The sequence below is a fragment of the Propithecus coquereli genome, unplaced genomic scaffold, assembly GCF_000956105.1.
Source record: "Propithecus coquereli isolate 6110/MARCELLA unplaced genomic scaffold, Pcoq_1.0 Scaffold44, whole genome shotgun sequence".
NCBI lineage: Eukaryota > Metazoa > Chordata > Mammalia > Primates > Indriidae > Propithecus > Propithecus coquereli.
This window is the reverse complement of record NW_012150174.1, coordinates 5,468,460-5,481,364: the sequence shown is the minus strand read 5'-3', so window position 1 is coordinate 5,481,364 and position 12,905 is coordinate 5,468,460.

The window sequence follows — 12,905 nt, the reverse complement described above, 5'->3', positions numbered from 1 at the left end:
GATTTAGCTCTCTGGCACCTCCATCCCCTCTGCTTCTTTTCCCCTAGTCTCCCAATAGAATATTATAATTTTTGACTAAATCAGTATTCAGTGTTCACATTAGTTTACCTATGCAAATACTATTTACAACTATTTATTTGTTATACTATTATAAGTATACCAAAATTATATTTCTTTTCCAACTTTTGCTTTTCCTAAAGTTAGTAATTGCCTTGGTTTTTCACCTGCTTAATATTCTTTGAAGTTATTACCTATAGCTAATTCCTCTGACACCTTCCAATAATCATTCACTACAGTTATTCTCATGGTCAATTACATCAGGTAATCTGTCAGTTCCAATTTTTCTCTTGAAGACATCACCTCTGGAGACCTTCATTTTCCTATCTGAATTGTTTGCATGCTAACCTTCCTGCTCAGCTGTCTTCCTGGCACTTTTCTCCCCAAATATCATCCTGGGAATTCTTTTTTCCTTTTATCTGAGTTAGAGTCCCTGTTGCCTAGAATTTGTATCTTCCTCTTTCTCAGTTTTACTTTCTTTTGGGATATCACATATTCCAGTAGCTTTGTCAATTTTAACCTGACAATAGTCCTCAATGCACCACTCTTGGATCACCTTGCTTTTATCAGGCCTGATTATACTCTACGTCTGGTGCAAAGCTGTGATTCTAGGATCCTTGGATCTCTATTCATTGTCGTTCTTCAGATACTCTTCATCTCTTTCCTTGTTGGATCTTCTGTTTTCTTGGTTCTCTCCCATATTTTGCTGAGAAAAGGTACAGTTTAGACATTGCATGTCTGAAATTTCTTCATTCTATCTTCACAACTGTTTATAGTTTGGCAAGATATGGAATTCTTAGAAACTATTTGCCTACAGAAATTTTAAGACATTGCTTCAATCCCTTCTTGCTTCCAATGTTGATATTAAGAATCCTGAAGACATTGATTCCTGATTATATATAAACTATTGTTTCTTTATGAAAGTTTTTAGAATCTTTTCATTGTCCTTGGTACTCTGAAATTACACAATGGTGTTCTGATTTCACCAAGTGCGAAGGTATGCATTTATTTTCATTCAACGTGCTGGGCACTCTGGGCCCTTTCAATCTGAAAAAAATTTGACCTTCAGTTCTGGGAAATTTTCTTGAATTATTTCTTTGACAATTTCCTTCCCTCAGTTTCTCCTGTTTTTTCTGAAATTCCTATCATTTGGGTGCTGGAACTAGGGACTGGTCCTTCAATTTTCTTATCTTTTCTCTTCCAACTTCTATCTCTTTGAATTTTCCCCATACTTTCTCGGAGATTTCCTTAACTTTAATTTCCAACCTTCCCATTGAGTTTTTCATTTCTGCTATGAGGTTTTTAATCTCCAAGGGCCCTCATTTGTTCTCAAAATGTTCCTTTACTTAAAAATAGCACAGATATATCTTCTCTTATCTCTTTGAGCGTATCAATGATGGTGATTTAGAATTTTTTCTTGCATTATCTTTGTTTCCTCCAAGTTACTTATATCTGCTTGCTTCTCTGTTTTGGTCTTTATTTTTCCTATTAGAGGTTTTACTCAGATGTTTATTAATCTTCAACTGTCTACTCTTGTTTAAGAAGGGATATTAAAAAATCAATTGAAATCTTTGAGCAAGTAGGTAAGGCTTGTTGATTTGGCTATTTGCTATGGGATGATCTGACTAGGCCATTGTCAGGGAACCCCCAATGTCAGTATGTTCTGTTTGTTTCCAATTTGACTAAACAGATCCTCCAGAAAATGTTTTAATTATCTGTCTGGAAGATAAATGCCTGGATGCTTACATTCTGGGAACCAGGAACGGGGGAAGAGCTGGGAGGTCTCTGCATTCATCCTCAATAGATGTATACTTATTACTCCACAACTGTGCCAGGTACCCCTTACTCTAGAGACATTTTTTATTTCTTTAATGCTTCCCAGAATATAAACCTTCAGTCTTCTACTGGAGTGGGGTAGGAACAGTCACTCAGGGGAATAAAGCAGGAAGGAGACTCTTATACTGTTTCTTAGCAGTGTTTGAAAGATTTTTCTAAATTTAGTTCTCACTTCCTTTGTCCTTGGTTCCTCGGCTTTCCTAGGATTCTGTAGTATAGATCAGGTTGGTTTTCTGGTTTTCCCTCTCCATGTGTAGGACTCAATTTTTTGGATCTGCTAAGGCAGTTACTATTTGTCCATCTGCTGCCTAGATTCCAAAATTTTATTGCTACTGCTTTTTCTCCTTTTCTCCCTGTCCTTGCTGATCTCTGTTTCTCTAAGTCACTTCATTGTGGCTTTAATGGGTTTTCAGGAGGGAGCAAAATGAGATGTGTGCATTCAATTCACCATCTTTAACTGAAAGCTCTTGGGCACTTTATATATGTTAATTCATGGATACAACTCAGAAGGTTGGGATTATTGTCCCCATTTTATATGTTAGAGCAGAAGCAACTTACCCAAGATCACAAAGCCTGTACAAACTTAGGTGTGTCTAAACACTTCTATTTCTCTATAAAAATACACATCACAAGTTGCAAACTGGAAACCTGCAAGCAGAGACCGACTTTCTTGTTTGGCCTCCAGAGGGTTTTTTAACTCAAGAAATTTTACATAAAAATCAAGTGTTTGGCTTTCCTTGAAAAATCCAAAGATCTGGCAGCTCTGGACTTGCATTCTTACAGGAAAAAATCAGTTGGAATGGAGTTGTCTCTGCTCCTTTTAAATGTAAGACCCCCTCTCTAGTTTGTCACTATTCCCAGCACGTCGTATGGTCTTACACCTGGGCTGCAACACTGTCATCTACCTGGTCCCTGTTTTCATTTGCCCATGATAAAAACTTTTAATTAAGAAAATGATTCTTACTATATAAACTGTTCCAGATCTTACTTTTTTGACTTAATTGTAGTAAGTACCTATTGAGTTTATCTGCCTCTCTTAACGTGCAAATGGCTCAGATACATAAGCGAAGCCCTCCTGTATTAGGCTGTGCTATCTGGTCCATTTCCCCTCACCCAAAGATGACTGATCCAGGAGTGGGCCTCCAAACCAAGCCATGCCAATGAAATACTCTCTCCTGGGAATTTGAAACTTAGAATATAGAGGCTCTGAGGCTAGGAGTCACTGGAGTTGAATCCTATTAACAGCAGCATTCTAGAGAGAAGTCCCATAAACTCTTACTACCAGAGTCCCTAGAGTTGTCCTCATTCCTTCTCTACCAAGTCTTGGTTATTCAATAATTCATGAGATTCTATGAACTACCCCAGTATCCTTTTGGTAAATTCTTTACACTCACTCCTTTTTCCTTTGCTTAAGCCAGGGTTGTGTATTATTTCTCGTAAACCCTCTTCCCCCTTTCCTTTTCCCCACAATCAATTTAAGAACATTTTCATCACTCCAAAAAGAAAAATTATACCCATTAACAGTCACTTCCTATTTCCCCTCAATACCCCCAGTCCTAGGCAACCACTGGTCTAATTTCTGCCTCTATAGATCTGCCTGTTCTGGACCTTTCATATAAATGGACTCCTGTGATATGTGGTGTTTTGTGAATAACTTCTTTCACTTAGCATAATGTTTTCAAGGCTCATCCAACTTGTACCATGCTTCAGGAATTCATTTATTTTTACTGCCAAATAATATTTCATTGTATGGATATTTACATTTTGTTAATCATGTTGATGGACATTTAGGTTGTTTTTGCTTTTTGGCTATTATGAATATCTCTATGAATACTCATGTACAAGTTTTTGTGTGCATGTGTTTTCATTTCTTTTGGCTTTATACCTAGGAGTGGAATCACTGGGTCATATGGTGACTCTATGTTTAACTTTTTCAGCAGCTGTCAGACTGTTTTCCAAAGCAGCAACACCATTTTATAGTCCCACCATCAATGTATGAGGGTTCCAGTTTCTCCACATCCTCATCCACACCTGCTGAACACAGCTGTCTTTTTGATTACAGTCATCATAGTGGGTGTGAAGTGGTGTCTCATTGTGGTTTTCATTTGCATTTCCCTCATGTCTAATGCATCTTTTCATGAGCTTACTGGCCATTTGTGTATCTGTTTTGGATAAATGTCTATTCAGATCCTTTGCCAATTTTTTAATAGGGTCATCTTTTTATTATTGAATTATAAGTGTTCTACATTTATCCGGGATACAAGTTCCTCATTAGATACATGGTTTGCAAATATTTTCTTGCATTCCGTGGTTTGCCTTTTCACTTTCTTACTTTCTTGGTGGTGGCCTTTGAAGTGTAAAAGTTGTTTTGATAAAATCCAATTTATCTATTTTTTGTGACCACTAATATTTTTATGTATACTCCTCCAAATATCTTCTGTGTATTTTAACAAATATAAGATGATGTATAACTCTCATTGCTTTAAACGGTGAACAATTTCCATGACTGTACATTATCATTATCTTCATAGAATATATTGCATAAATTTGTCATAATCTGTTTAAGTGGTCACCTAGAGATGGACATTTAGTTTATTCCCAATATTTTGCTCTTATAAGCATCCTTATACAAGCATTTTTGCACACATGTCTAAATTATTTGACAGGAGAAACCAGGACTGAGGCATGTGACAGATGCAGGGAACAGTATGAGGAAAGTCAAAGAGGAGGAAGGGCTCGTTAAGCCCATATTGGGTAAAATGTAAGCTGTGTAAAAAATAGTAGGAGATAAATCTGGAAAGAGAGGTGATGGCTAAATCGAGGAAGGCCTCAAATGTCAGTTTAATAAGCTTAGATTTGAAAGCCATATAAGTCCTTTAAGTGGGAGCTCGATTTGATAAAAGCCATCCAATTCCTCTTTGATTCAGAAAAAGTTCTGTTTACCTCCAAAACCCATGTTCTAAAGAAGTAGAAAAAAAAATCAAGAGATGCTAATGTCATAGCAGCAAAAGGAGGAAGAAGCGTCAAGAAGAGAGTAGCCAACGGGTCACATGATACAGAAAAATAAAAATTGTAGTTGATTTAATAAACTAATACCAACAGAGAGGAGGAAACTAAAGGCTAAACATTATGTCAGAAATTATGTTATTCTTTTTTTAAAAAAGTGCATGGGAGGTGAGGAAGTAGCGACAGCAAATATATCAATTAGGCTAGGCTGTGTTGTAGTGACAAACAACCCCCAAATTTCAGTGACTTAATACAACAAAAGTTTGTTTCTTTCTTATACTCTATGTGTTATGGGGGGTTGGAGAGAACTACTCTACAGAGTCACTGAGGAGCTCAGAGTGATGGAGGTTCCCTTATCTTGAAGTTATAACTTCTGGAAGACAAAACTCCCTTCACAATTGGCTCAGTAAGTGAAGAGATCATCGGAGGGTCACATGCCAGCTATTCTGTGCTTTGGTCCAGGGTGAGATACTAGTCACCTAGGCCTGTCTAACTGCCAAGTCCTGGGAAATCTGGGGAGCAGATAGAATACCTGGTGAGCACCACTACCTCTGACATAGGGAAAGCAGACTATATAAAATTTGTTATAAAGGAAAGGAGAGAGAAGGTAGTAGCTAGGGTGACAGGAGGTGAGTGGATTTTGTTTTTTGTTTTTCTCATTAGAAGAGAATTGAGTGTGTTTAGAGGAGACGGCATGGTTCAGCAATGGAGCATCGTATTGGTCTTGGAGAAAGTGGAAGGAAGAATGATGAGTCTTCGAAAGGAGATCTGACTCTGTTTCTCTGAGATTGGCAGGGAGGAAGTGAGGGAAGTATAGTTAGCTAAGTTTGTGGTTGTGAAGATAGGAAATCAAAGAAGTTCACACCTGATATTTTTAATTTCCTAAGAAGTAGGAAGCAAGTTGATTGCCAAAAGTGGTAGTAGCAGTGGTGTGGTGGGGAAGGAACCGGAAGTAGGTTATGAGCCTTCAGGAGTTTGGCGAAGGTTCTCAAATGTATCTCCACTGAGCCATCAGCCTTCAAATGGACAACTACAATAGCTTCCTGTCTGGTTTACTTATCTCCATTAAACCTTTTAACATACTACAAACAGGATGACCTTTTTTAAAAGACAGGGCATATCAGATCATGCCATCATCTTCATAAAACCTTACACTTGTTCAAAGTCCTTAAAATGACCCAACGATCTGGTTCACACCGTCTTCTCAACCTTGCCTTCAACCATTCATACACTCTCACGTGCTCCCTTTTCATTTCTTTCCTCCTTTATGCCTCAAGTCTTCACAGATACTCTTCCCTCCACCTGGAGAGCCCTTCCATTCCACCCCTATTCCTTTCACTTAGCTAATTCAAACCCTTCCCTTAGGCCTCAGATTAAATGCCACCTTCTCAGAGAGGACTTCCCTGACCCTTCAGACTAGGTTAGGTCTTCCTATTGCATGCTCCTGGAGTTTTTTCCTTGGTCATACTTCCCAATTGTTAATTATAGTTGATGCTTGAACATGGATTTGAACTGCACGGGTCCATTTATACCTGGATTTTCTCCCATCTCTGCCACCCCTGAGAAAGCAAGACCAACCTCTCCTCTTCCTCTCCCTCCTCCGCCCACTCAATGTGAAGTCAATGAGGATGAAGACCTTTATGATGATCCACTTCCACTTAATGAATAGCAAATATATTTTCTCCTCCTTATGATTTTCTTAATAACATTTTTCCTTTAGCTTACTTTATTGTAAGAATATAGTCTATAATACATATAACATACAAAATATGTTTTAATTAACTGTTTATGTTATCAGTAAGGTCAACAGTAGGCTATTAGTAATTAAGTTTTTGGAGAGTCAGAAGTTATACAACTGTATGGTTCAGCACCCCTAACTCTCATGTTGTATCAGAGTCAACTGTATATGTTTGTATATAGTAGACAAGGACTTTCTCCTCCACTAGACCATAAGTCTATGAAGGTAGGCACTGTGTCTATCTGTTTCATCTACTGTTATGTGTTTCACATGTAGCACATTGCCTGGCATGTAACAGATGACAAATAAATACTTGTCAAATGAATAAATGAATTAATTGTTAACTAATCCATACCTAGTGTGAAGAGATGACCAGGGTTGCAATATCTATGAGAGCCCAGTTGAGGATAGAGACCACAGAATTGCTGCAGAGTCAATTTGCACAGTTATGCTCAGCAACCCAAGAATGGGGAGGGAGAAGGCAGATAGTTGGATTGATGCAAAGTTGAGACATTTCAAAATGAGTGTGGCAGAAAGATGATAATGCTGGCCTTCATGTTCCACTATAAGGTCTAGGCAGAAAAGGGGAGGAAGGGAAATATTGAGGCGCGTGATGGACTTCGGAGAAAACAGTGAGGCCAAAGACCTGGTAGTCTCCAGGGTACCAAGGAACATGAATGGTGGGAGTAAAAGAGTGGGAGAGATAGGGAGCCAGGAGGTGACAGACAGTAAGAGATTTAGTATACCAGACCTTAAGGTCTCTAAAGTGGAGCCGGGCCAGGTCTTAAGAAGGTCCAGGATATAACCAGGAAAAGAATGGCTGGAGTGACTGTGAGTTAGGGGTTACTATGAGTTAGGGGTTACTGTTGCCAACAATAAGGAATAAAGACAGTAGAATGTTAAGTGGCTCCACGTAATGAAGTTACCTGGGTGACAGCAAGAGCTTAAGTGGAAAAGACTGTGTGCCAGGTACCAAAATCTTTAGACACTGAGGTGGTCAGAAGATGACTCCTGCAAAGACAGCACAGAGGACGGCATGAGCCTCAAACACAGGCCTTGCCATCATTCCTTTAATTCTTGGATCAGTCATTCAAAAGTGAAAGTCCCAGGACAGAGAGTCCAATGGGCTGAGCTGGATGGTGTAAGCCTCAAAGGAGAAGTAAATTTCGCATGTGGTAGAAGTGTAGTGGTAGGTTAGTGTCAGTGGAGAATGACAAGACTGCCAGTGGAGTCTGCAATAGTATATGGAATATGTGAGAATAGGCAGCTTCTAGTCAGGAAATTGGAAAAAGATATAAGGGAGGTGTGGCCTCCCTTGGAAGGAGCCAAGTTTCCATTAAGCAGGAGGTGGAGAAAATATTCCTCCATGAACTTAAAGAAGTTTGTAGAAGGGGTATTTGTCTATCTGCTTATTTTTCAATGGATCAAGCATTGTTCTAGCAGTAAATGTAGTAACATATAACAGAGAAAGGATAGGCCCTGGCCAGAGGTCGGGGTTCGATTTCTGGCTCTATCACTTACTAGCTAAGCAAACTTAGCCAATTACTTCACTTCGTTGAGCTCAGTTTTCCCTTTTGTGAAATAATAAAGTAGTAATTGGGTTACCACAAGGATCAAATGAGATAATGGGTGCAAAACTGCATTAAAGTGCTGTCCACACGTGTTGTTGTTAGTATTATTGCACGGTGAGTTCATAGTAGCATTTGGACCCAAGTTCTTAATTCCTGACCCTCAGTTTAGAACAGTCCTGGGAGGAAGGCAGGGCAAATACTATCTCCATTTTATAGGTGGGGAAAGAAAGACAGGTTCATTGATTAAAGAAACATTCACTGTTACCCTTTTGTCAGTAACTGAGCTGAACAAGGGGTTAGTAAGATGAATCGAACATAATCCGTAACTCTGGAGTTCACGGTCCAGTGGAAAGACAAAGTAACTTGCTAAGTTGTGTTATGTGGTATAATGATGGAACAGAGGGCTGTGTGAGCATAGAAGAAGGAACAATTCAGAACCTAAGAGAAATTTAGAGTGGAAGTTCCATGTGAGCTGGGCCATGAAGATTAAGCCAGAGAAGGGAGAGGTGCTCCACTCCCAGTAGTTAGTGGTGGAGACACAATTAGAAGCCAGGGCCACAGACATGCAGTTAGGTGCTGCTTCCCCAGTGCTCTTTAGCCTAGAGGAAAAGAAGCATCTTCGATCCCGCATGGGAGCTTATTCTCTTTGCTTTTGCTGCTGCTGCTGTGGAAACACCACCATTCTTGCTTAGTCTCTTTGGAATTTGCTGTCAACAGCTTACTGTCAGGGTACAAATGCACAGCTCAGATCTTCCACATACAAGGCATCATGCTTCAGTTCCTGCCTCTAGCCTTTTCCCAATTATCTGATTATGCTTGTTATTGGCTGGCTGCCATGCCTTATCTGGAAATCAATGACAGGTTGGGGGGTCGACTATGAGCAGCTCTCCTAGGAAACTAGCAGGGTTTTAAGGGAATTGTGATTTGTCACATACTGTGATTGTTCTACACCTGGATGAGGTTGCTGGAGGAATGAGGTTGCTAATGCCACACAGTTTCCTTGGAGAAAAACCATCTTATCTGGTTCCCTTCTTCCTCAACCTCTTAGGTTCACAAACTCTGGCTGTTCCCTTCATACGTTTCCAAAGGGCATTGGTGGAGACCCAGTAACCTATCTCATTTCTAAGAACTTGGTCACCCAGGGCTAGGCCCTATTCCTATTTAATAGCCAACGATAATAAAAACCATGGTATATCCATTTTATAGATGAAGAAACTGAACTTGAGAAAGGGTAGTAGATGAGAGGCTCAGGGTGGGGGGCGGTCATGGAGGGGCACCAGGACATGAGACAGGAATAGCCTAAGGCAAGGGAAGGACTGCCTGTCTGTCTGGCTGCCCCGCATCCATTTTCCCCTAATAGTACCCTGATTTCTGTATACTTTATGTGCAGTCTTGCTGGCAGTGGACATCCAGATGCCTATCTTCTGCTAGGATTATGCATAAGCTACAGAGTTCTGACCTGTGAAGTTAAGGGAAATAGCAGAAGTTATCTCCCTGCTGAGACTAGCATAGTGCCTAGCCTGTACTACATGCTTAGCAAATGTCATTTCTGCTCAGCATTCTCTGTTACTTACTGTGTGGCATTAGGGAAGTCAATTAACATTTTTTTGCCTCAGAAATCATGTGTGTAAAATTACCAGCATTCCTAATATGTGTTAAGTGCTTGGTGATAACTGCTATGATTGTCATAATTACTCTTTTGTCTCCAAAACAGTGAATGGTTTGAATCAATTGTGGTGTATCATCAGCATGACAGAAACTATTTAAAGTAATGTGGAAGCAGACATTGACTTATTGAAATAGAGCTGGTTTATATTATTGAATAAAAAGGTCATATTATCATACTTTGATTAAAATATGTACATAAAAGAATATATACCTGAAATGGTATATCTCAAAATATTAACCATATGTATCTGATTTTTAATTTTATTTTTACCTTTCTTCATTTTTTATCCTCAGTGAACAGACATTACTTAGTAGTTACTAATTTTTAAGTTAAAAGTGGCCATCACGGCCGGGCATGGTGGCTCACGCCTGTAATCCTAGCACTCTGGGAGGCCAAGGTGGGTGGATCACTCAAGGTCAGGAGTTCGAGACCAGCCTGAGCAAGAGCAAGACCCCGTCTCTACTAAAAAATAGAAAGAAATGATCTGTACAACTAAAAATATATATATAGAAAAAATTAGCCGGGCATGGTGGCACATGCCTGTAGTCCCAGCTACTCGGGAGGCTGAGGCAGGAGGATCACTTGAGCCCAGGAGTTTGAGGTTGCTGTGAGCTAGGCTGACACCACGGCACTCTAGCCAGGGCAACAGAGCAAGACTCTGTCTCAAAAAAAAAAAAAAAAGTGGCCATCACTTAGTGGAGAACCAAGGCTTGATTTCAGCTAGGGGCAAATTCAAGGGAGCAGGACAAGGCAGCCAGGTTCCATGCAACAGTATATATAAAGTCAGAGCAGCAGTCACATCAGACTTCTGGAAGGCATACTTTTGGTTTAAAGGAGGTCCTAGGCAGTGGCTACGTACAGAATCCAACCCTCCAGGGGAGGTGGGGTCCAGAGCTCAGAGAATAATTTTTATCTGTCCCCTGCTTACCTTTCCTACTGCATTTTCTACCTCTTTATCCCTTTGTCACAAAAAGAAAAAAGAAAAATCCCAGCCATGCTATTCCTCAAATATGCTAAACTCATTTCCACCTCAGGTCCTCGTAAATGCCTTCTGTCCTGACCACCTTTTCTAACTTACCCTTCCTATCTATGAGCCATTGTCTACACCATTAGCCTATTTATTTCCTTCCTAGCACTCATCTACTCTGAAAATACCTATTTTGTGGTTGTCACAAGAATGTAAGTTCATGAGTGCAAAGATTTTGTCTTACTCATCATATATACTGTGACATGAATAATGCTTGCACAAAGTAGGAGCTCAATTAAAAACATCAAATTAATGCAAAATCAGGCAATAAAAATCTTAAGCAGAGAAATTAAGGCAGAAATCTAACTATGCTACTGGGACCCAGGAGTGTGGAGGATTGGCAATTATGAGTTCACCTCAGCTTTTGGGGTTGGATTCAGAGTCAGGAATATAAGAAAACAAGAAGCATTTCAACGGTCTTTTTCCTTTCCAAAAAGCAGTTATCACATCCAAAAAAATGGTGATAACATTTTCAGAGGAATATGACACAGTCTATATGTATGAGCTTATTGGAAGTCTGGGCTAAATGAGTAACTTCCTGAATGATGTGAAAAGTGATGAGGCTTGTGGCATTCCGGAAAAACTTGACACAAATTGTGCACTAAAGCAATTCCGCGGAATGTTTTAAAGTTAAATGGCCAGTCAGTCTAAAAGATTTTGGCTTGAAGTTATTAACAGTTGAGTACTTCTTATACATAGCAAAATCCCTGGCATAATTCACTTTTTCTGAGACACAAGGAAGCAGATAACTCTAAAAGTTCTATGCCAAACCTTCTATAAACAAGTAGGAAAAAGGAAGGGGAGAGGGAAGAGGGAACAGTTGAGACTAACTTTTATTCAACACCTTTTACGTGGCACATACTAACAAGCCATGCCTTTTCTCATTTAATAACCCCATAAGGCAGAAATTATTTATTTTCATTTTCCAGACCAAAAAAATAAGGCTGAAACAGATTGACTTGCCCAAGATCACAGTTAATAGTTATAGAGGAAAATCTAATTCCAGGTTTACTTGACTCTAGAGCCTGCACCCTTTCTCTCTACCACATTTGCCTCCTGGCATTCCTGGAAATTCCCCTGATGACATGTGTTGCTCATTTTTTTTTTTTTTTTTTTGAGACAGTCTCACTCTTTTGCCTGGGCTAGAGTGCCGTGGCGTCAGCCTAGCTCACAGCAACCTCAAACTCCTGGGCTCAAGCGATCCTTCTGCCTCAGCCTCCCAAGTAGCTGGGACTACAGGCACGCGCCACCATGCCCAGCTAATTTTTTCTATATATTTTTAGTTGTCCGATTAATTTCTTTCTATTTTTAGTAGAGATGGGATCTCGCTCTTGCTCAGGCTGGTCTCAAACTTCTGAACTCAAACAATCCGCCCACCTCGGCCTCCCAGAGAGCTAGGATTTGTATTGCTCATCTTTAAAAAAAAAAAAAAAAGGCAATGATACTGCCTAAAAGGAAGCAGGAATAGGAAAAACTAAGTAACCCACAAACTATTAGATTCAATCACATAAAATTGCCAATATCTGACTTTTTAATACATAAAACAGGCAATTTCATAGTCTTCAACCTCATGGTATTAGTTCTGTGGATGAAGATCACTATGACAACACTATTAATAACTACACCATCAGCCATTTGTACACACCTTTACAGATTACATTTCATTGTCAATTCAGTAACCCTTTAAGACAGGAAGGGTTTTATCTATGAGGAAAGCAGATGTGGTACCCACTTATCAGAGTAGCATTTTGCCTTTAGGGAAACCTGTAACTTTTTAAAAGGTTCCTACCTGTTCCCCACTCCCTGCCCCTACATGTCCCATTTTCAACATCATGTTCTATCAAAATCACTCTGGAATTTAACTTCTACAATAGGCTCCTAACTGGTCTCCCAGGTTCCGCTCTAAAGGTTTTTTTCTAAATGTAAATGTATCGCTTCTCTGCTTACAATCCTTAGTAATTCTTCATTCCCAGCAAGATAAAGTTCAAATGCCTCAGCCTG